Source organism: Haliotis asinina, chromosome 1 (genome assembly GCF_037392515.1).
Source record: "Haliotis asinina isolate JCU_RB_2024 chromosome 1, JCU_Hal_asi_v2, whole genome shotgun sequence".
NCBI classification, from domain to species: Eukaryota; Metazoa; Mollusca; class Gastropoda; order Lepetellida; family Haliotidae; genus Haliotis; species Haliotis asinina.
In genome coordinates this window covers 82675222-82698272 of record NC_090280.1, presented here as the reverse complement: position 1 = coordinate 82698272, position 23051 = coordinate 82675222, and the positions used below count along the sequence as shown (strand labels likewise).

Genomic DNA, 23051 nt, shown 5'->3' with positions numbered 1-23051 from the left:
GCCTTGTCTGCATTAATAGTGAAAAACGCATAATGGGATGAAAATTCCTCCGTAAGAATAACGGCATGATAAGCTTCTTAGAATGTTTATGCTGTATGTTTTGGTAAACTGTTCCTATAGTTCTGAAAATCAGGTAAACCGTACTGACACTGGATTTTACCCAGGACATCCTTAAAATCATGTTGTTCTATATGTCCAGTTTACGCTGGTCATTATAATTCTATTATTCGCAGGAAGCGAAATGTGAACTGCTTGTACAACTATTTACCAGCGTCAGCATGCATGCATTCTTGCACGCGTGCATGCACATGAATCATATATCTTCAGGCACCTCGTCACATATACATCTTTATCTCTACTGTCAGCCATTCTTGCACCCGTGCATGCACATGAATCATATATCTTCAGGCACCTCGTCACATATACATCTTTATCTCTACGGTCAGCCATTCTTGCACGGATGCAAGCACATGAATCATATATCTTCAGGCACCTCACCACATGTACATCTTTATCTCTACGGTCAGCCATTTTGAGATTCTATACCTTTTTATTCGAACAATTTCTGTTCCCTCTCCAGTCTATACGGAATTTTTTTATAGGGCTTCTTATCCCGTAAGTAAATTGCTTAACAAAAACGCATTTAAATAAAGATGCGTTTCTTTTGTAGTTGGGTATACGAGAACAAGCTCAACGCGTTATTGACAAGAGACTGCACACAGCCAGGAAGTGTTTCTATCCGTCCCTGCATCCTACAGGGATGCATGTACTAGACAGTCATGTCGAAAACAGGAAACACTCAACATTGTAAACCGCGAAGGCCATAGCGTGGTCGTTTGTGATAATTCTGCAACACCACAACACCGAGGTATGAAACATAAGACCTAGACGTAATCTCGTAGTGCAATTGATGCAACATTCAGCACAGTTGTCACTTCTTACATTTAAATGTGCACGTATCACATTCATGGACAGAAACCACGCTATCATTTAACGTTTCTAGCAATCTGTACGGACACTGATCAAAGCATCGAATAGGTTCAAATTTCAATACATACGATCCCAGCTGAGGGTGGTGTTACTGTTTTCGTGCACTCGAAGACGTAATGGAATTACATAAAACTACGTCACCAGACATCGCATCAACGATTCTCTTGCAATCTCTCTCGAGCCCAAAGAAGCTGGTTCGTAAAGGGAATCTCGTCCAGTCACGTAAAGTAATTCATCTCTTTACAAACCCACAATTTATCCAATACGTTTAGAACATTGGTGTGAATTGGATGATCGATCTGGTGAATGTGTCCTAAGTTAAAGACAAATCTAAGAACACTGGTTCAATTCAGAGAGTCAATTTGGCAACGAGGTGGTCGTGGGAGGATGGGAGTGAGGAGGTAGGGGGGTGGGCCTACAGACATGGGGACCAAAAGGCATTAATAGCTGTGAATAGATAGAGCACATGGGTCGATTCTCTCCCCTTTAAGAAAGTATAGAGATGTGTAGTTCATGACTGGAAATGCGTGGTAGCTTCCCTGGACGTTGAAATAATTCCGTAGACTTGCTTTGAATCATTTGTAATCTTCCCTGGGGTGAGCAGCACATGAAATCAGTGATCATCAGTGTACATGAACAGTTTCTGTGCCAACGATCATTTAACGATGTATATCAGTTTCCGTAATTAATATTATGTTGAGGTGGTAGGCTTGGAGATGTTATAGCGAATCAGTATTAAGGCATACCAGAGAGTAATGCATACAGCAAAATAGAGAGACTATCCTGTAACAAATTATATATGTATGTGTGTGTGTGCATGTGTGTGTGCGTGTGCGAATGTGCGTGATTACTGTATATCTTAAACCTATCCAGACTTTAATTACCTAGTTAACAAGTCAACAGAGTGATAGCTTTAAGCCGCTTTTACCAATATCCCAACAATATCAAAGAAATGGGCTTCATACATTGTGTCCATGTGGGGAATTAAACCTGGGTCTTCGGAGTGACCAGCGAACGCTCCAAACCTTTGGCTACTCCACCTACCCTATTCAACTGGGAGCTACTGGACGAGGTATAAACTGATGTGTGCAAACGTCTCCAACAGATTACCGTAGGGTGTGACGGGTACGTGAATAGAAATGACACCGAGGGCCCTCCAGTGGGACGAACATAACCCGTCGCGAACATAACAGCTCGATCTGTAATACCTTTCCAGTAGATGCTGTATCATTCAGTATTTAACGGTGGTCCATTGAAACATGTGACAAATATTTCAAATACACGTGAGCGCCATGATCATACACTAGTAGGATACAGTGCCACAACAATGAACATAAAACGATGAAGACGTCAGTTCTTGTTTAAAGGTTGTTTGATTTTTTTCACTTCATTCAAAAGCTAGTCTGTCTCAGTTTCTGAACCACATCATTGTCCCTCCAGCCTAGCCCTCCCTGCATTGCTAGCGCCCTAAATGAAGCTCTTTTTTTACATTCTTAGAGACTTAGCGTTAGTCTTGCCAAGGCGTATATTCGTCTTTGCATCATTTTGCATCTAGACTTAATCTAGATTTGCATGGGCTTCCTTGGATGTATTTTCACCAGAATCTATTAGAATCTATTTTCCCCTAATTTGACATTTTAATCACAAAAAAATCAACCTTTCCCCAAATGGGTCGGATTGTTCAGATGGACAGTTGCCTTGCCGTTGCATGTGTTTGTTGGGATACCAACAATGGGGCTCGATCGCGATGTGCCAATCTTTGAGTGCGAATGCGTAATATCATCCCTCGGTGATAATGATTCGAAACGATTGATATTATAACGTGTTTCAAATCATTAATATCAGTAGTAAACAGACTCTGCATTCAGCAGAGATTTCCTTCGACAGTGACAAAAATTCTGGCCTTTTAACATACACCTCACAATCTTGTTTCACAGTTTCAAACCATTTTAAACGACTCCGTGTACACTAAGCGCCTGCAAATCTGTCTATACACGTCCTTGTTAAGGCACAGCGGGTTGCTTCAAAGCCCTGAGCGGCTGACCCAGTTTGTCAAACAGCTGTCGCAGCAAGGCAGGAAGAGTTGCCTTCCCTTGGAAAACACCATGACAAGCTAATTTCACGCTTAACCGCAAACTTCCACATTTAAACAACAATTTATTTGAAATGAATTATTTCATGTTTTTATGTTTCCGTGCCTTAAATACCAACAAACATTCTAAGTCTTCAGCACCGCTAAAACTGATCGTGAATTACGCGGCAGAAACCGATACAGTTATATTCATCACTGATTCGTTCGGTCAGAATTTCACATTATTTAAACGAAAACATTTAATTAAAACAAATTCTATCAACTTGAAAGAGAAAGCAGGATGTCCCTTGGGCAGTTCTAATGACGCCGAGAACACACTAACAAGTGTCCCTATTAGAAGTTGTTCAAAACAGCGTCTGATACTAGCGGAATGATTATATTGTACTTGTAAATCAGGGTCAAATCCAGTTGCCAATTTGCTGCGAGTTTGTCTCTCTAGCTCAGTAAATTACTATCGACTAGCACGGAGAGTCTCGGGGGTGATCAAACCAGTGCTTGAGCTCGAGAGGCGGGGGATGAGTTAGAGTCAAGCACTTTAATCTTATTACAGCGCAGGCAGCGTTTACTGGCACTCCGACCCCTTGTGTTCGCTGTCAGTGGTGACGAAGACGAAGGGGTTTGCCCTCCTTTCACACGTCTCGAACAAATTTGACGAAAACAATTTCAACAATTTGGGCAAATTAGCAGCGACTGAATCAAACTGACAAAACTTTGGTTGTGACAATACGTTCTGTAGTGGGTGAGTATTTTACTCCCCTTGTAGCTGTTTTCCATCAATATCACGGCGGGGAACACTTAAAATGGACTTCCCACATTGTACCAAAGGGGGAATCGAACCTGGGTCATGGGTGTGTCGAGAGGACGCTTTAACCACTAAGCTAAACCACCAACCCCGGACCTGTAGGGACAGCCGACAGACAGACAATCGGCCTGTGATGGTCACAATCGCTTAAGGATACACAACAGATAATAATAATCACTCAACGTGTAAACAGATACTTCAATGTTTTTCACATCGGTTCTAGGACTATTCCAGTGATATCACTGCGAGCATTAAAAGGTTGCTTCCCCTACCGCCCACAGCACTCGAAGCTACACGTACTCGCGAGATGCGACTTAATATAGATGTTCCAGTTCCATGTTTCATGCCATCTTGGCTACAAATATATGGCATAAGCTGAAAACCTTCAGTTGTTAATTTCACCAAAATAGATGTAAAAAGTAAAAAGTGTTGTTCATACATTATTAGTAAATTACTCCATGCATTGTTAATAGTAGCTTTGATTCAGTTATTGTCCAGTGGCCGTACTGATGTTTGGGTTTAGTTTGGGTTTACACAGCGTTGAACATTATCTCACGGCATTTCAGTTTAATGTATGATAAAAACACGGTGTCGATCTTGGATACACTGCAATCTCTTGAGCAAGAGTATGGTATTGACAAACCTACAGACGGGATGAACCGGGATTCGAACTCTCGTTCCGACATATCTAAGTGTGGTATGTACGTAGGACGTCGGTGCAAACCTACATTTCCCTAAACCGGGCGTTCTGAATCACCCATCTCACTGAGGTTCCTAGCTAGTCTGTCTCACAGTCCCTGAACCACAATACTTCCCCTACTAACTTGCCTTGCAATGCTAAACCCTACATGAAGCAGGTCTAGATTTCACCAGGTTCTCAACTCACTGGGGTTCCTTTTCACTCTAAATGGGTTTGTTTGTTACCATCAAAATAATACTGAACACCGAAAGAAACGTTACCTGTTCTGGTGAGGATGTACCTTTCTACTGCAATTTATAGCCAAATAATATGGTGTCGTATGGCCACTAAACACTGTGTTGTTGACCTTTCTTGTCAACTGACCCGTGAAGGTCGGGGGTAGAATAGGCCTTCAGCAACTCACACTATGCTTGTCGTAAGAGGCGAGTAACGGGATCGGGTGGTCAGGCTCGCTGACTTGGTTGACACATGTCGTCGGTTCCCAGTTACACAGATCGAATTTCAAGCTGTTGATCATTGGATTGTCTGGTCCAGACTCGATTATTCACAGACCGCCGCCATATAGCTGGAATATTGCTGAGTGCGGCGTAAAACTAAACTCAATCAATTCTTGTTAGCTACTACATTCTAACATATCTTTGATAATTTATACGTAATTCATAAAAGTAGGAGGGGTATATTTTGGTGTTTAATGTATATATCCAAAGCATTGGGGCTTCTTTGCATTGGAGTGTTCGTTACCATCAACATTATACATAAGCAGAGACTAAGCCTTAGTCTAGAAACATCATGACCATCATCAACTACAACCATGCCACTCATAGAAGGTAAAACTACAAACAGACTTATTGCAAGACACGCCTCGTATTCATGTGTCCTCACGTAACCGCAAACTTTGCGTTCATTCCTCCGACAGACGTAACTCAATACAGGAAACAATCCACAACCGTTATCAGCGATGTCATGGTTTAGAATGGGAGTTTTAGACATTCCCAACATGGCTGGCTGCACCTTGGTGACGTGAGACGTGAGGTGTTTACGGAGCCCATCAACAGGCTGATAGATAATGACCATGTGTTTTATCTGTATGGTAATGTTTTATGGTTTCAGAATTGCGGGCATTCCAGTCAGGCATTTTGAAAACAGAAACACCAAGCGACGTTTTCATTGTATATCAGTTACAAATTCGTATGTTATTCTCTTTTTTACTAATAAATTCGTTGTAACAATCATATAATAACCTCGGGAAGCTATCGAACAGGAATCTTCAACATGAACCACGAGAAAATCCATAATAATAGGCTGGAAATTGCTTTGAACATCAGTCATTAGGTAACTAACGTCACTTCACCGGAAGTAACGACATCACGTGATAGCACTCTCGCATGTCGGAGATGCAGAAGTACGGCTTCCGGTACTGGCCTTGAGGGATGCGGTGCGACTGTGAGATGAATCCTACTTCTGATGTATGCATTACCTGCAGCTGGAGACAGATATGTGCTCATCCACGCAAGGATACAGATCCAATTATTTGGGAAATAAATAAGACGCCACTCTTCTGCAAGCACTGCCATGACTCGCATTTGGCTCCGACAAGCACATGGCGCGACCAGGTGAATGAAATTCTCAAGTCATGAGTAAGACAGGAGGATGGAAGAAAATATGAAACAGCTGCGGCAGGCTTGCACAAGTCTCTCATGCAATACTTATTAGTTTAAATATTGTTTCTACATACACATATACGAGGGATAGCCTGTCCCAATAGTGACTAAGTTAATGAGTTTTGTTTCAACTCGCTTTTAGCAACATTCCAGCTATATCACGGTGGGGGACACCAAAATCAGATATGGGCTTCAAACATTGTACCAATGTGGGGAATCTGACGAGCGAACGTTTTACCCACGGGGCTACCAAACGGTCCCTTTTTGTGCCTGTAAACAACGTCGCTTATCTGGGCTTGTCCATTCAAAAACAAATTTCTGCAATCTGAGCACACCATTGAAGCAAGGCTACGTCTCTTCGAAGATGTATAAATATCTCATCCAGCCTAAAAATTGCCCCTAATTGTTCAACGCGTTTATTGTGTTTGTTCATCAACGGACTTGTGTCACAAAGACAATTACTCCGGGGAATGACACATCTGTATAATGGGTAACATATTATCTTCGTTCAGACGTTTTTTTCACCTCGCTTCAAAAGGAGTTTTGTTGTTTCACTCACACTCAGTGTAGACCTGATTTTAACCTGGCTGCATATCTTTTACTTGGCAATTTCATTGTGGGGTATCTGCATGTCTGATTCCACAGATCATAAATGGAAAATAGTTTATGGTGTTTTTGTGAATGGAACACAGAAAATCAGCGATGACAGCAGGTGCTCCTAATAAAAGTACATTATACAATCTGTAGCTTTCAAGCACGTGAAGTGAAGAAGTGAGGAGGTGTCTGTCTGTTGGTCGCCCAGCAGTATTCCTGCCATACAACGGCTCCCAGTCTGGACAAAGGAATCCAGTTATCAGTATGGATAACTCAGTGTGCAATGATCCGTGTCAGAGTACGACGCCCTGCTGTCATCCAAGTCACCAAGCATGACCATTCTGACCATTAAAGTGCCACTGAGTTCGAAAACCCATACCCCTTCCAGGAATGGCAGATCTGCCACACTGGTGATGAAGATTGTGTCTCAGCAGGTTCTTCCTGTGCCATCAGCCCGTCCCCGGTCCCTCTCACACCCCCAGTGAGTATCTGCCAGGGATTATCATCAACAGCAAAACCACTCATATGACAAACCCTGTTGAACCATGACTGTATCCCATACCACAAACCTCCCAGGTCGCGGTCGTGGAAACCATTGGTACATTAAGAGCTAAAGTGGTTAGTGTTAGACTTCTGATATGAGAGCTGTTTTAGAATTGCATCTAGTATACAGAGTGATAGTTTGCCGTACTGACCCTGAAGCAAATATATCCAAGAAAGCCCACGCAAGTCTAGAAAATATGGCATTTCCACAGCTTCAGTTGTAAATGAAGAAAGACTCAGAGCTCCTTTTTATATTTCATCCTTTTCTTTTACTACGAGCATTTTTGTGTAAAATATGTTCATATCAGAGACTAGTTCTTAGTCTAACCGAGTGGCTTTATCCCAAACCGCGAAATCTCCCGTCTTGGAAACACTTTGTAGAGTACAGCTGAAGTGGTCAGTGTTCAACTTCGGATAAGGAAGCTGTGTTACAACTGTATCGCCACTATACCGAGTCGTACGTCATTGAATATCAATGCAGACGTCGCGGCCACACCAACAGAAGAGACAGTGGCTATTTACATTTATACAGATGTCTCTCAGTATTCGAACATTATTTCCGCATCCGATAACCCTTTAATCCCATAGCATTAAATGAAGCATGTTTTATCACCCCACCGGGTTCCTTTCTGTTATTACTGGTTTCCATCAAATTTTTTTCACAGACTAAACTAGCACCAAAACAAACCAAAACGGATACCTGACATCTGGTGTGGAGACTGAGCAAGAGAATGTATATTTTTTGTGCTTGAACTCAGAGCGCGTATGGTCTCACTATATTGGGTGTTTATACCAAGACTTATCAGAAATATTTCTCCCAAAATAATATGACCACGATCTCTCATGAGAGTCTCCAGTGTTCAAAGGAATATATAAACACTATCTCTTCGACATGCCTCCATCTTGATAGCTGTATGACCTTGACTGACAAAGGCTTCAACCTTTGATCTCCCATATCGAATGATGTTGCCGGAAGTGCCAAAGAAAGCACTAATGACGGAGCACATTAAACTAATCCACACACCAATCACAAGGGCTAAGTTGTGCAGGCTAACATATAGTGTGTTATAAACATATGTCAGCAAATTTAATGCGATCCACGTGTGCAGATGACTTACAAGGACCAGGTGAATGGATCGCTTTATCGTCGAGGGCAGTTATCTCCCTTTCATCCCCGCTATCAGTGATATGCAGACCCTAGAGTTATCCAAGCTAGGTCAAGCGAGTTGTGAGAAAAGAGGCTTTTCCTAAACTGTTTGTTTTAGTAGTAAGTAATTAGGTATATCTCCAGTTTCTGGTTCGTGTGCGTCAGAGTTCCTGCGAAGATATAGAAAGCTTTGGAGATCTAAGTAGGGAGTGTGCCTCTTGCACAAATACTCAGTTACCAAATGTTTTGGTAAAGAACTGAATTTGTAATGGTTATTAAACAGTGATATATTTACGCCTTCCTGTGATCTTTCTTCATATCCTTCTTGTGGTCATCTTCATCTGAGATAACAACACACACTATACAATGGAGACTCGTTATGCTAGTGATAACTGTTGGCAGTAATCAACGGTGGAATACGTTGGGGTTTTTTATTTTCATGAATATTTGCGATAATTCGCTGATGTGAACCAAAACAATAATACTTATTTAAAAATCAGTTTGAATAAAAGACTGAAAGAACATGGGCAGCACAGCAGGTAATGATAAATGCAGGTGACGAAAGAATGCCCTTTCTCGGGTAATAATGCCCTTGCATCGGGTAATATTGTCCTATCCTCGGACAATAATGCCCTTTCCACGGGTAGTCGACTTTCCGGTAAACTAGGGTTACTCTTTGTGCGGTGTTTTCATAGATAATCGTGCACATTTGATTTTCATTTAAAACAATGTGACCATCCCGAGACCTTAGAATGTATACTGTAACTGTTGCGCGTTTGCAGTGCTGAACATAACCAAAACATTACCGTGAGAAGCTACAGTGCTAACCCTCTACCACACTAAATATAAATATAATTTTGGTTGTAAAAATCCCATTTAAATTGAAAAGGAACCCCTGGGAAATTCAGAACCCGGAGAAAATCTACGCTTGCTTCATTCAGGGCAATATCATAGCAGGGAGGGTTAGGCAGCAGGGACAATAATGTGGTTCAGGGACTATGCGACTACGCTCTCCTTCATTATTCCCATAAAGACTCCGAATCCAAGGCCTGTGTTCGCCTTATTGTCCGCCCCACCCCTGTCGACCCAGTGCGGGTATTCTTGCCACCCTCAACAGAGACAGAACAAGCATCTGTCGACTCATGCAGTGCCTGTGACTCATGCGTCTTGGCTTTGTTTCACAGTCTAATCAATTGAGCCTTGTGATTCATATTGTGTGTACTTTTTGTCATCGGTTTGACGCGTGTGCATTCAGTAGGGCATGACGACTGTGATGATGTCATCAAAACAGTTAGGATCGCTTTGTTATCTTTAGAAATGATATTGACAGTGTTTGCAAATGTATACATTTGAAACAACACTTTGTTAATAATATTTACCGAAATATGTATCACACTTGAAAGCAATTGCATCGTCTATTCAATAAAAATATGACGAGCTGAAATGGAGACTACAGTACTAGTAAAGGAAACAGTCTCGTTTCCCCGTCCCTCCCCATCCCCACCCCATCAGATTGAAGGTCCCCTTGCCATTCCCACCTCCTTCCCAACCTCAACAAATATCAGATCGGGTGGTCAGACTGACTGACTTGGTTGACACATGCCATCGTATCCCGCTGGTGTAGATTGATGCTCGTGTTGTTGATCACTGGATTGTCAGGTCCGGACTAGATTGTTTACAGGCTTGTTTACTAGATTTTGTCTGGGTGCTGCTTTACCCCAAACCAACAAATATGGCAATATCGACTCAAATGGCACTTGATGTAAGCAGTCATCCGACATTCCCACAAAGAAAACAACACCCACCCCATATGTAGTTGTCACTGCCTGAATCCAGGAATCTAGAACATCCTCATCACCGACTTGTACGTGGACGTGCGGATCACAGCATCCCCTGACTCCGTCACCTCATCCCTCACGTACACGCAGAGTCTACTGAGCCATGCGCAGCCTGGATGTCGTGGGCTACAGGATATTGGTCATTTCTGGTCATCGAGATGTTCAAGATAGCAATTTCCTTGGGATGTGGTGCTGTCTCAAGTACTGTGTCAAAAGCCTACGCACTCTACAGACAAAACCACTACTGTTTCACTTTTGTTCTGTTCAAGTAACTGAATAAAATGTACTTCCGAATGCAAAACATCGATTATTGCTGATCAGATATTTCATCGTTTCTTAAAACAAACAATACTTGTAACTTGAAATGTGAATCCGAAAACAATCGTCGATTAAAATTGTAACCACGTTCTTATCGTTTTGCGGCGAAAAATAAATTCAACTTTCCTAAAGCTTGATATTGTTAAACATTTACTGAGATTTGATAAAACAGTTCGCACAATGTAATTTGCTCTCAAGTGTTCTCAATAAGGAGCTTACATGGCGAAGCAGCACAAAATACACATGGAATGAGACGTTTTTGTCTTTTCAGTCCAGGATAAACATCCCCGTGATTAATACCTCGATAGATTATCCACGACAGCCAGCCACGTGCCAAACAATGGACGCGTACAGTCCGTAACGCTTTCAACGATGGCTGACACTGACGGCTGGGTCAAATTTCCGGGTCAGTAATTCCTATACTTATCCCCAGCGGTTATCTCCCTTATATTGGCACAGGTGTGTACTGACTCGGCTCTTCGGGCCAATGTTCACATCTGTGCATAAAATGAATCAGTCCCGGAATCCTTTGAAGTTTCCGCCCGAAAAGCTATTTTCCTCTCTCTGACATTTAGGCTTCACTCTTAGCGGTAGAAACTGAAATGTGGTGTGAGGAGTTGAAGGTGAACTCACACCTGGTAACAGGATCAGGCAGTCGAGCTCGAGGCACGCGACCATTGTTGTTAAGATTGCAAGTCCTCAATGAATATATACTACAGTCCAAACAGGCTGAACATAGTAACAGGGAATGAAAATTTTATGAATCAGATATTTATAGCTGACGTGGGGTTACTTTGAAATTAGTCTGCCTTTGAAACCCGGGGGAAAAAATGCAAAATGTTTAATTCCCTCTTACAGATTCTCCTACTCAAACCTAATGTGATTAATTTCAATCACTTGAAAATATATTACTGACACTTGACTGGAAAACGTTCAAGTCGCAGATTCCAACGTTAAAAAAAATCACCCCTCAGGAACGCGGGATTCAGGTCTATTCAGAGGGTATCTAATACAGTGCAGTGAGATGTGCAGGACGCATATAAAATTGACTTGGACGCCCTTGGTAGGAAGATTCACTATGTAAAATCATAATAGTGTGCGTAAAAAAAACAACCATAAAAGTATTTTGTTTTCCAACCTTTACAATTGGGCCCTGTTCTTTGATTGAGTTTAGTTTTACGCCACTTCTAGCAATATTCCAGCAATATCACGGCAGGGGACACCAGAAACTGGCTTCACACATTGCACCCATGTGGTGATCGAAACCTGGTTCTTCGGCGGGGCGAGCAAACGCTTAAACTACTAGCCGCCCCTCTTCGTGAGAAGACATATTCGCGAGCTGGATCCACAAGGCCTGGCGCAGAGTAAACAAGGACCGATTTTCATAACGGCATCTTCAACTCGAACCTGGGTCTGTGGAATGCATTTCTGAACGTCGAATTGCTATGGATTGAGCGACTGGGTGCTTATCTATTAATACTGCACCATATGCACTTTGCGATGCTGTTATCGAATATTGAATTGCGCTTCATAACATTTCTGACATTCACAAGATACGGCCAATACATCGCCTCTGCAATAAGTGCGGATTATGCTACACTTTCATTCGTATTACCATTGCCGTCACGGGAACCCCCAAGGTGACATAATCACCGACAATACCTGTATCCTAACACAACAACAGTTACACCCCCTTCCTTGCAGATCTATTGGCTGCAATAACATGTGCTATACAAGTTATACATCCAGTCTTGTGTACTGCATTGTTGGACGGCCGCCAATCAAAGGGCAATGACGTTCAGATTGGGCAGAGACTAGGTGCTGATGGAGGTTCTGAGGTTACGCGATATCTTACGAGATGTAGGAGATTTCTGGCGAACATTGGGAAACGAGAACCATACCTGGGTTCCGGTTGTCGGCGGAAGTTCGCGGATGATCGGCAGAATGGCTCATATGTTAGCTGAATGTAACGTTGCCAAATTTGGAGCGTTTTGAGGTCAAAATTGAGTCATTTGCAAATGTCAACGGTAGTTCACAAATGAAAGGACAAGTACTGCTATATCGGGCATATGCCATGAAACATTATTGTGACATTTCCCTCCTATATGGTAGGAATGTTTGTGCAGTTTTAGGTTTAAGTGTTAAGGGGGCAAAACTCGCTCAAATTACAAAATACACAAAAATACACAAAAACCTTGCTTGTCAAAAGAACATAAGCCCGACCATTTACAGTAGGGTTGGAACGACATTAAATTGTACATTTACAGTAGTATGCTGTTTATACACAATACATATTCACGTTCTGTCTGGGAGTCAAAATCACTTTCAGAGTGAAGAACAAAGCCTGAACTAGACTAATGCTTATAGTCTCTCAACATGTAATTTTGATAGTGATTTTTCATATGAATTAAAAAGAAGCCCAAAAGGAGACCTGAGCTTCAGAACCTGAATCTAGACGTGCTTCATTTAAGGTTTTAGCACTGCAGAAAACTTAACAGTAGCGAAAATACTTCGGGTTCTTTAAAAAAAAATAACAACAACAAACTATCTGAAACGAAACGTATCCGATGCAGACCCACCCAATATATTGTTGGGTAACTGTTCCCTCACATCCAGAGTTCATTTTCATCTAGTACTGGCAACACTTGTGTCTACATATGTAACATACATAGCATTATGTTGGATGGGGTTCTGTTGAATAGGTCAACACTAAGTCACTGGGTCAGCTCCAGCGCTCGGTACACACGCTGCCGAGATGTAAACTTGTCCACTAATGTATGCCAGCTGTAACGAGGCGACGACGTGGTCAATGACATGACCAAGGGGATGTTTATGCTTATTTAGTGCCAGCTAGCAGTATCAGGTTTACCCACAAAGAAAACCTTTCACATGACCGCTAGCATAAATATCTGTGGACATTTGAAGTTGAAAAACATAGGAGCAAGGATACCGCCTTGCAGCAACACTGCATAATTGTAGATAATTACAGCCTGTGTTTGAGTTGTTTGAACTATTGTTTAGCTACTGTATTGCAATTGAATGTTGTATAAAGAGAAAATGGAGAAAATGGAGAAAACAGAGAGATAAATATATTGTTCCTTGTCAATCGCTTATGTTTTAACTGACAATCATGGTGTCACGTATGATCATTACATGTGAAAGCTGTGAAAACTGCATCTGTCCAATCCGGCATGTTGTCAACATTGGCGTAATGGCTTCGTGGTTTGTATATTTATCATCAGCTCTACAGTCCGGCACATTGTTTAAGGCGGATTATTTCTTCAGCTCCAATGAGTGCCGGTTTAGAGAGCCTCCACTGTAGGTATACAGTAAGCTACTTATAACGAACACCCTTGTACAAACTGATGGATATAGTGAACACGTATTGTCTTGAGTGTTGCATATTTTAGTCAAACTGCATGTAACGAACTAAGGTTACAGCTATGAGTTCTGTGAACCTATGAACAAGTGGCACCTGTGAGTTCGCACTTTGTACTTTAATGTTTATAACATGGGGTTTTTTTTGTTTGTTTTTTTAAATTCTAAAAATGCTCCGTTCTGACTGCCGGTCAATGGATAAGCTAATGTTGATGGTTGCTAGCATGAAAAAAGCCGAAACTGATAAACAATATATTTGGATGTAAATCTGATTGGATGAAACTGTCGACATAATGTCGACTCAAAATAATAACGAATCTAAGTAGGTAAGTACGAACTGGACACAATGCAGAACGCATCTACGTTTGCAGCATTTGGATAAACGAGAATTGTGGCAGAGATGTTCAGAAGAACTATCATGGCACATGTATATGAAGTTCATCTGGACTATTTGAACTCGTCATTTATATTTTCTGCATCTATGATGACCGATACCTGATACTCCACAATAAGCACTTCGTTAACATCACTTATCATTTAAATATCGTCACCTACATCTTTACCTTTTGAGTGATATATACCACAATGGCAATGTTAACCTTTTCAGCAAGTGTCGCCATGCATGTAACAACGTGTAGCGGTCTAGCTGTAGTCTGTCAGGGGTCCCTAAATCCCAATACTGTCCCTACTACCTAACCCTCCCTGCTAAATCCATAAATGAAGCAAATCTAGATTTCCAAAGATTACGATTTTCCCAACTCTCAGGGGCTCATTTTTAGTTCCTTTGGGTTGATTTGTTACTATCAAAATTACAGACATTCAGGACTGAGCGCTAGTCTATCAGCCTAGTTGATACAGTGCACGTGACCTAGATCTCCTGCAGACAATGCGCTTAAACTGAAGACATGGATGTAAATTAGATTGTGGTTGATCAACATCATCACGGCAGTACTACTGTCGCCTCTTCTCGTAACGCCAACCGTTCTCATCAGCAGCTGAATCACTGCGTTCGTCTAGATCGACTGTGGGTAATTAACAACGAGACCTGAGACATTCAAGATGTTGCATGTGCCTTGAAGGTCATAGGGTCAGAGTTGAAAGGTCAGGACACCTGTGGTGCAGGTTTATCAAGTTGGTTGAAGGTTAGGTAACATCCTTACAAATTGTCATACCAAGTTTGAGGGTAAATCTTCTAAGTAAACAAACATTGATATAACACTGAACAGGTGGTACGGCCTCTATAATACAGACATTTGCTGAAATTAAGACATTACATACTAAACATAAATGTTTGTAGGATGTTCAAAACTGGTTTAGCGCCTTATAGACCTACTTAATTTCTTTGAAGTGAAAAAGCACTGTATAAAAATTTGATAATTAGTGCTAGTAAGAGGGTTTTTTCAAAGCGTTGATATCCGTTCTGGGAAATTAGATTCAAGCCGCCACGCTTTCCCCCCAGATGCGTATGTTTATAGCATGGAGGGCGGTGAGGGTCTGTTTACGTTCCCTATCTGTAACAACGACTGTCTAGTCAGCGACGTGGGTCACAGGAAACATGGCCGACAGAAAGTGCGACCCACAAAGTAGACCATCTTGTATATACTTTCTGTGACTTATAGGTCATCTTTTCTGGGGAGAGAGTTTGATGTCCCTCCCTGGATTGCCCCAACTCTTGATGGTAAAATACCTAATATTTGCAGACTGAGTTATACTTCCTCTGTAATGTACGGCTAACTTTTTGAGCTGACGATTGGGCGCCTGACCTTGAGATTGTGGGTTCGAATCCCGGATGCGACTCCACCGAGTTCATTACGAGAATCTACATGGATAGCATATATTATACATTTTATCACTTTCAAAATGGCATTCGGTCGTACAATACGTTTAACCTAAAACAAATATATCTTTAAATCTGCTGTAATTATTCACTATATCAACAAACATCGTTGTGTCGAAGTCGACCAACGTATGTACGAGTTTCTCGAAACTGGGGTGACAAGACAGTAGAGAATACAATTTGGTGCAGGGACTGTGAGACGGACAAGGAAGGCGAGATACAATAGTGTGGTTCAGGGACTGCCTGACTACAACGAACATAGAAACTGGAATTTGAATACACGTCATGGGCTGTATGAAATGTCGGTCAATAATCTCAGATTTTGAATTTTAACCATTCAGTCTCGCCTTTCGTGCGCACACGCTTCCGCCTGCGGTCGTCCCAATGTGACCAATTGTACCGACAATTACAGACTCACATACCAGTCTAGTCTCTAGTTCACCGTGGCGACAAATGTCAGACGCGAAATTAGTAAACACACACGGTCGACCAGGCGACATCTATAACTCAAGTCAGACTGGAAAGTGACATGCAAAAATACTGCACGATGAGATAAGCGAGTGGAATTGAGACGACCACGTCCCCATAATTCATTACTATGGACGCCCGGCGTCCATTACTCTGTTATGTTTCTGCCTTGATCGACATAATAAACACTGGATCTCCTTCTTGTCTACCATATGCCACACGCAACGATCAACGAGAACCTCAAGACCCTTTATGACAGCTTTTCCGATACACAGAGGCCTGTTCTCGTAAAATCAGTGTTAGCCTTGCTCCAAAGTTATTATGTGTGAGTCCATGGGCTAAAACTATCCATGATGGAGGTATTCAGTCTCTGAGTGTGACTGAATATATAAAACTTTTGAGAGTGACAAACAAACCCATTTAAATTGAAAAGGAGCCCGAGTTTGAACTGAGATTCAGAACATGACACAACTAGACTTGCTTGATTTAAGGCTTCAGCACTGTAGGAAGGGCTTGGCAGTATTAAAAATATGTGGTTCAAGGAAATTTAGGACCCGTGGAAATCTTGCTGTATCCAGAGCGTTTGCAATGCAGTGAGGGCAAGGCAATTGGGACAATAATGTGGTTCAGGGACTGCCAGACTAGGATGTAGAGTAATTACGTCCTTTACAGAGATGCGTGTACATAATCGAGCAGTACACAAGGACGCCAGTCTTTTAGAGAGACAATGTGTTAACATTTGTTTTGAAATTATCATTTGTATTCGTAACTGTTACTTTAGAGTCTTGTAGTCTCGGCCAGTGGGCCTGAAGTCGGCTGTGTCTGAGGGTGATGATTAATTAATACTACAGTCCGGACAGATTCAGATTCAGCTGTAATAGATTTCAATGACACATGATTAAATGGTTTCTTCACAACAAAGCAAAAACTTTCACAAAATATCCAACAGGTTTTGTACTTTACATAATGACCAAATATGTCTAGGAAGTTTATGTGAAGTCGGTTGATATTTGCCTATGAGTCGGCTTCGCAACCTTTCCTGTCGTGTAAACACAAAGAAATCATATCATTAGAAAATAGAGTTGAATTGTTTGTAACCAGAGATTTTTCATCTTTGAGCGTTTGTGACACAAACGTTCCTAACAAGATGACATATACTGATATGTTGCAAAGTTCATTTGAACACGGTGTGACTATGAATGCACAATGCCATTTAGAAAGTTTTCAAATGTAACACGTGTTATATTACACAATCTAGTACTCAAATGATTGGAATATCTGAAAGCTTTCATGCACGATTCTGCAAATCTGACGGAAGGTACAAACACTCCTTCCATGACTTCCGTATATACTGTTTTGTGATTGGTTAAGTCTGTGGTATATAAAATATAAGTATGTCTTTTTTCAAAATCTCAATAACGCGTTTATGGTAGAAATGACTGTGTTCGATAATTAGAGGTATATAACGAAACTATAACAGCTCTACTTTCGTTTATTTAAAACCTCACGCTTTAGAGCTATTCTAATATCGTTATACACCGCTGATGTTCCAACACAGTATCCCTTGAAAAATATCAGTATTTCTCTTATATCAATATCAAGCGGATCATATACTAGAGATCATGACCTGTTGTCGTTACCCGGTGATGACGGACGGCAACAGCTACGTCAAATGTCAAACATACCGTGCAAGAACAACGTCGACTGACAGCCCTTGCGAGTGAGCCCGGAAAAGGATGAGGCATGCCACAACTCACAACAAATATGTCATAACCTTCCTAACGATACACTGATGTTTAATTATTCATGAATGGCACTCCGTGTGTACAATGACATTTTGAACACCACGTCACATTCGGTGAGGTCCCCCGTGGCCTTGTGAGACCGATAAAGTGAGAGGTTGTTCGTATGGTAACGCTTCATCCTTATCGTGGCAACGTTTGGCCGTAGTCTGAGTAACCTCGCCATCCAATAAGTTCTTTATCTAAGAGGTGTGATAATGCTGTGTATTTTTCCACAAAAGCAGCATTAAACCATGCTCAGTCACTTTCGGGCACTTCCACATGTTTAACTGAAAATCATAAAAGCGGCGTAAAACAATATTGATCCATACGCTTTTAATCCGACGCAATTACTTTGTACACGCAGCCTACCGACAACCCCCTCCCAGGCCTGAACCACTAATCCCTCCCTTTCCAAACAGCCCACGTAACACGCAATCTGTAACCATTCAGTGCCACACAGAACAACTACCAGATTAAGTCGTCATTACATCACATTCAATGCTTGAACTGCATCAGTGCAACGACGTCAGATGTGGGATGAGTTCCATGTGCGTCACGTTCTGCTGTGACACATGCAGGTGTAATCTCGCGGTACACAGTCGGTGCGGATCGATTGTGTCGTCTGTTGAATATTGGCCTGTGATGCATCGACAGATGTGGAGCGGCCTTTAATGTGTCATCTGTGATTACCCTCGAGTGGAAATATGTCCAGCATCATCACTCATAACAGTATTTCGGGGTTTTTTCCATAATACTTTACGTTTCTCACAAATAGCGTTTTTGTTTAAAAGAATAATATCCGGTTATGCCAGTTTACGGTTAAAAAGAATTTAGAGTTTAGTTTTACGCCGCTTTTAGCAATATTCCAACAATATCACGTCGGGGACATCAGAAAAGAACTTCGTAAATATTTTATCCTTTAGAGAGGAAGTCTAGATAAGGAGACTGAAGACGCCTGTCCTGTTAGAAATTTTCATTTTCACTATTAATTATTACCTTAGAGACATTTGCAAGTCTATGAAACACCAGCATAACTGGATAAAGCTGGATAACAGCCAGAAGCCCATCCAAAATATCTCAATTTGACTTTTATGAGCTTGTCTAACATCTGTGTTTCACTTGTGATGCTTGAGACCAGCGACCCCTGCAATGTGACCTCAGTGTTAATGAATCCCAGCATCCCCTTGGGCCCGGAACTCTGAATAAGTATCATAACACTATCACTTCCGGTTACAATTAGACAAAGCCATATTGTCTTTCTGGACTAATGTACACAGATGGAGGTTTCAATTGCAAGGGCGCTTAGATAACGCACACCGTTATCATGTATCAATGGACACGACAAAAGTTTCAAGTTTAAATGGCAAATATGAGTCATTTCATTAAGCATCATATAGAGCATACAGCCCGTGAACAATATGATCCTCACTCTCACTCAGACCTTGTGTTATGGTAGGGACCTATACCACACAGATCTAGACATTTAACAGGTCTAACTCAAGTTGTTGGGGAGCCTTTCCAATTTACATACGGAGCTTGTTTCTGTTAGAATCACATTTCTTTCCGACAGACTAGTCATAATCTAAAACTATCAAAGGGTAATAACTACGTACCGCTTTAAACTCGTTTACACGGAGGGCATATTGTACCATTTGAGCATATCCTTCGTCTGAAACTTTGGAAGTCCCAGTAAAGTTCAGCTAAGTAATTCTATCACGATTGCTTTCTCAGCCAAATACAAAAGCTGTTCCATTAATGATAGAAGATGTATATGTGAAACTAAATGGTATAAGATTTGGGTGTAATCTACACTAGACTGACAACTAGAATCAACATGGACATATTTTAAGAGAAACCGTTCTTAAGTTCAATTAAACGAAAAATACAAGAGCCATTAGTTTTCAGTTATATGTAGACCTGCAAATTATCCTACATGAAACTGCTGAAATCTAGACTTGCTACTTCTTATGGACCTTCGTTGTTTTTTCTTGGCTAAGTTTTCTTTAGAATCTGTATGACAGAGTGATCATGAGCATATATGTAGTGACGATGACTACAAACTTCAATACACCGTAACTGGAAAATGTCGGACTAATGTGCTATTGTAGTGCAACCTGTAGTGAAACGATTAAAGTTTGGAAAGCTGTAGTGAAACGACTAACATACTTGACCCAGTCGTGAAACCTGTGGTGAAACACGACTAACATACTTGAACCAGTCGTGAAACCTGTGGTGAAACACGACTAACCTACTTGAACCAGTCGTTAAACCTGTAGTGAAACGACTAAAGTTTGGAAAGCTGTTGTGAAACACGACTAACATACTTGAACCAGTCGTTAAACCTGTAGTGAAACGACTAAAGTTTGGAAAGCTGTTGTGAAACACGACTAACATACTTGAACCAGTCGCGAAGCCTGTGGTGAAACACGACTAACATACTTGAACCAGTCGTTAAACCTGTAGTGAAACGACTAAAGTTTGGAAAGCTGTTGTGAAACACGACTAACATACTTGAACCAGTCGTTAAACCTGTAGTGAAACGACTAAAGTTTGGAAAGCTGTTGTGAAACACGACTAACATACTTGAACCAGTCGCGAAGCCTGTGGTGAAACACGACTAACATACTTGAACCAGTCGTGAAACCTGTCGAAATCTGTAGTGGAACCTATATTGCAGCGATTAACGTACGTAAAACCTGTAGTGTAACGACTAACATACTTGAACTTGTAGTGAAACAAATAGTGAAACGAACCACGTTCTGAAACCTGTCGTGGAACTAATATCGTTCTTGAGGCCCTCTTGAAACCTTTAATGAGACCTGTAGCGAAACGACGTTCTTGAATCCCTGGTGAAACATGTGGTGAAACCTCAAGATGAAAGAACAATGAATTGTCATGGTTCAGTCAACTGATAACTGCACAAAGAGCAAAGCGAGCATTACTTGCACATGGTTCAGATGCATGGCAAAAGTTAGAACAACAGTGCTGTTTACTATAACATCAACCGTCCAAAACAAAACCAGCCACGAAACTTTCATATCCATCAATGTCACATTAACCAAAGTAAAATCAGGAAACCTAATTGACGCAATTTAAAGCACCATTCGTTACCATGGCTACCAGAATATCATACGTTTTCAAAAAGCATCTTACTAGCCATGCTGTGTTGTAATGACCCATGTGTTCTTTATTGCAAAACAGCCTGAACATCCTGGAAATATCATTTTGTCAAAACGGGCGTTAATCAATCATTTTCTGTTTTAGAACAAAACTAATCAAATGCCCACAATTTCACAAAGACACACATATTTCACATCGTCATCGTCCTAAAATAAATTCGCTGATATGAGGGCTTTTCCTAAAGACCAGTATGCGCTTGGAATAGGCACGTGGATACTCTATTGCTTGACCCCAACCCTAAAGTGCACGAATAATTCCCTAACAATAGCCAGTAAAGGATGACTCAAAGACCCCTAATTCAATCACTCGCCCCCTATTATCAGTGATGCAGTGGTGTAGAATTAAGAAGACACCGCCTTAATTCACAGGGCCACGCTGTGTGCCTTCGCGTTGTAAAGGGCGTTGTGAGGGTTGTTGAAGCAGCGAAAGGTTCACTGATAACCCCTGGCGTTACACTATAGTGATGACATAAGATGGGGATACAGCACGTGCCCCACGTATCATCTGGGTAGGCCCGTGTCGTGAGCAGAAAAAGAAAGGAATTTTGTAAAATCGCAGCAAAAATTCAAACAGTGAATTGCATGTCGTAAATACTGTGCGACTAGTCCTGCATTAAACTAACGCTTATATTAGTGTCTGAATATATGATTTTGATAGTAAAATACAAACCAACCCATTTAAACTGGAAAGGAGTCCCAGCGAGACAAGAGATGAACTCTGGGCATATTTCATTTAGGTCTTTAGCCTAGCAGAGAGGGCTAGGCAAAAAGGGACATAATGCGGTTCGGGGTCAGGATAACGTCAGCGCCAGACTAAAAAGTCACCATCATCAAGTGAAAAGCAGAGTAGCATCGGCCCGACATCCATGTGATTGTATTGCAGAAAGTCTACCATGACACGCCAGACAAAAAGTCACCATCATCAAGTGAAAAGCAGAGTAGCATCGGCCCGACATCCATGTGAATGTATTGCAGAAAGTCTACCATGACACCTGGTGTTTGAGAAACGGGTAAGCATGCCCTAGACTTATGCCTAGTCTATGTAGATATAATTTTGACAGTAACAAATAAAGCCATTTAAATTATAAACGAGCCCCACGGAGATCAGAGATTCAGAACCCGTTGAAAATCTAGGAACAATAATGTAGTTCAAGGACTATGAAACAGACTAGTCCTGCCCTACTGATCTCTCCCACTCACGCAAGAACTCATATAAACACAAAAATTGCCATCATATCTAATCTTCCATTCGTATGAATCTCTCCACAAAGTGAAAACAAAGTTAAACCTCACCATCTGTAATGCATGGATGTACAGAGGCTGTTCAAGTGCATCTAGATTGGCTTCCCGGGTGAGCAATGAAGAGTTCCGTGTGTATAATTAACTTTCCGTTGATTCATTCGAACAAAGGGTTTAATTTCATTTCTCATATATCTTAATAGACAAGGAAGCAATGCTAGACTGTGAGTAACAAACAATGGCCTAGCTTCGGGATACTTTGAACAAAGTGAAACGAACGCGTGAAGATAGAGGAGGTACTATACACATGTATTTCCTATAAACTAAATCTTTGGCACTTTGCCTTAATGCACAAGTGCAGACGGATGGTCTTCTTTAAGATTCGCCAGGCTGGTAGACAGGTCTGTTAAAACTGTGTCAGAAATAGGCACTGTGTACGTCCCTTGTGCTAGTAGTATAACAGGCTTTGTGGCGATTGGTG

The 23051-nt window shown here is 41.4% G+C and overlaps 1 protein-coding gene across 1 annotated transcript in view; it reads right to left on the bottom strand.

Moving 5' to 3' along the window:
• Positions 1 to 23051, bottom strand: part of LOC137298114 (matrix metalloproteinase-17-like) — a 55771-nt gene that overhangs the window by 30598 nt on the left and 2122 nt on the right. The gene's annotated exons all lie outside the window — the stretch shown is intronic.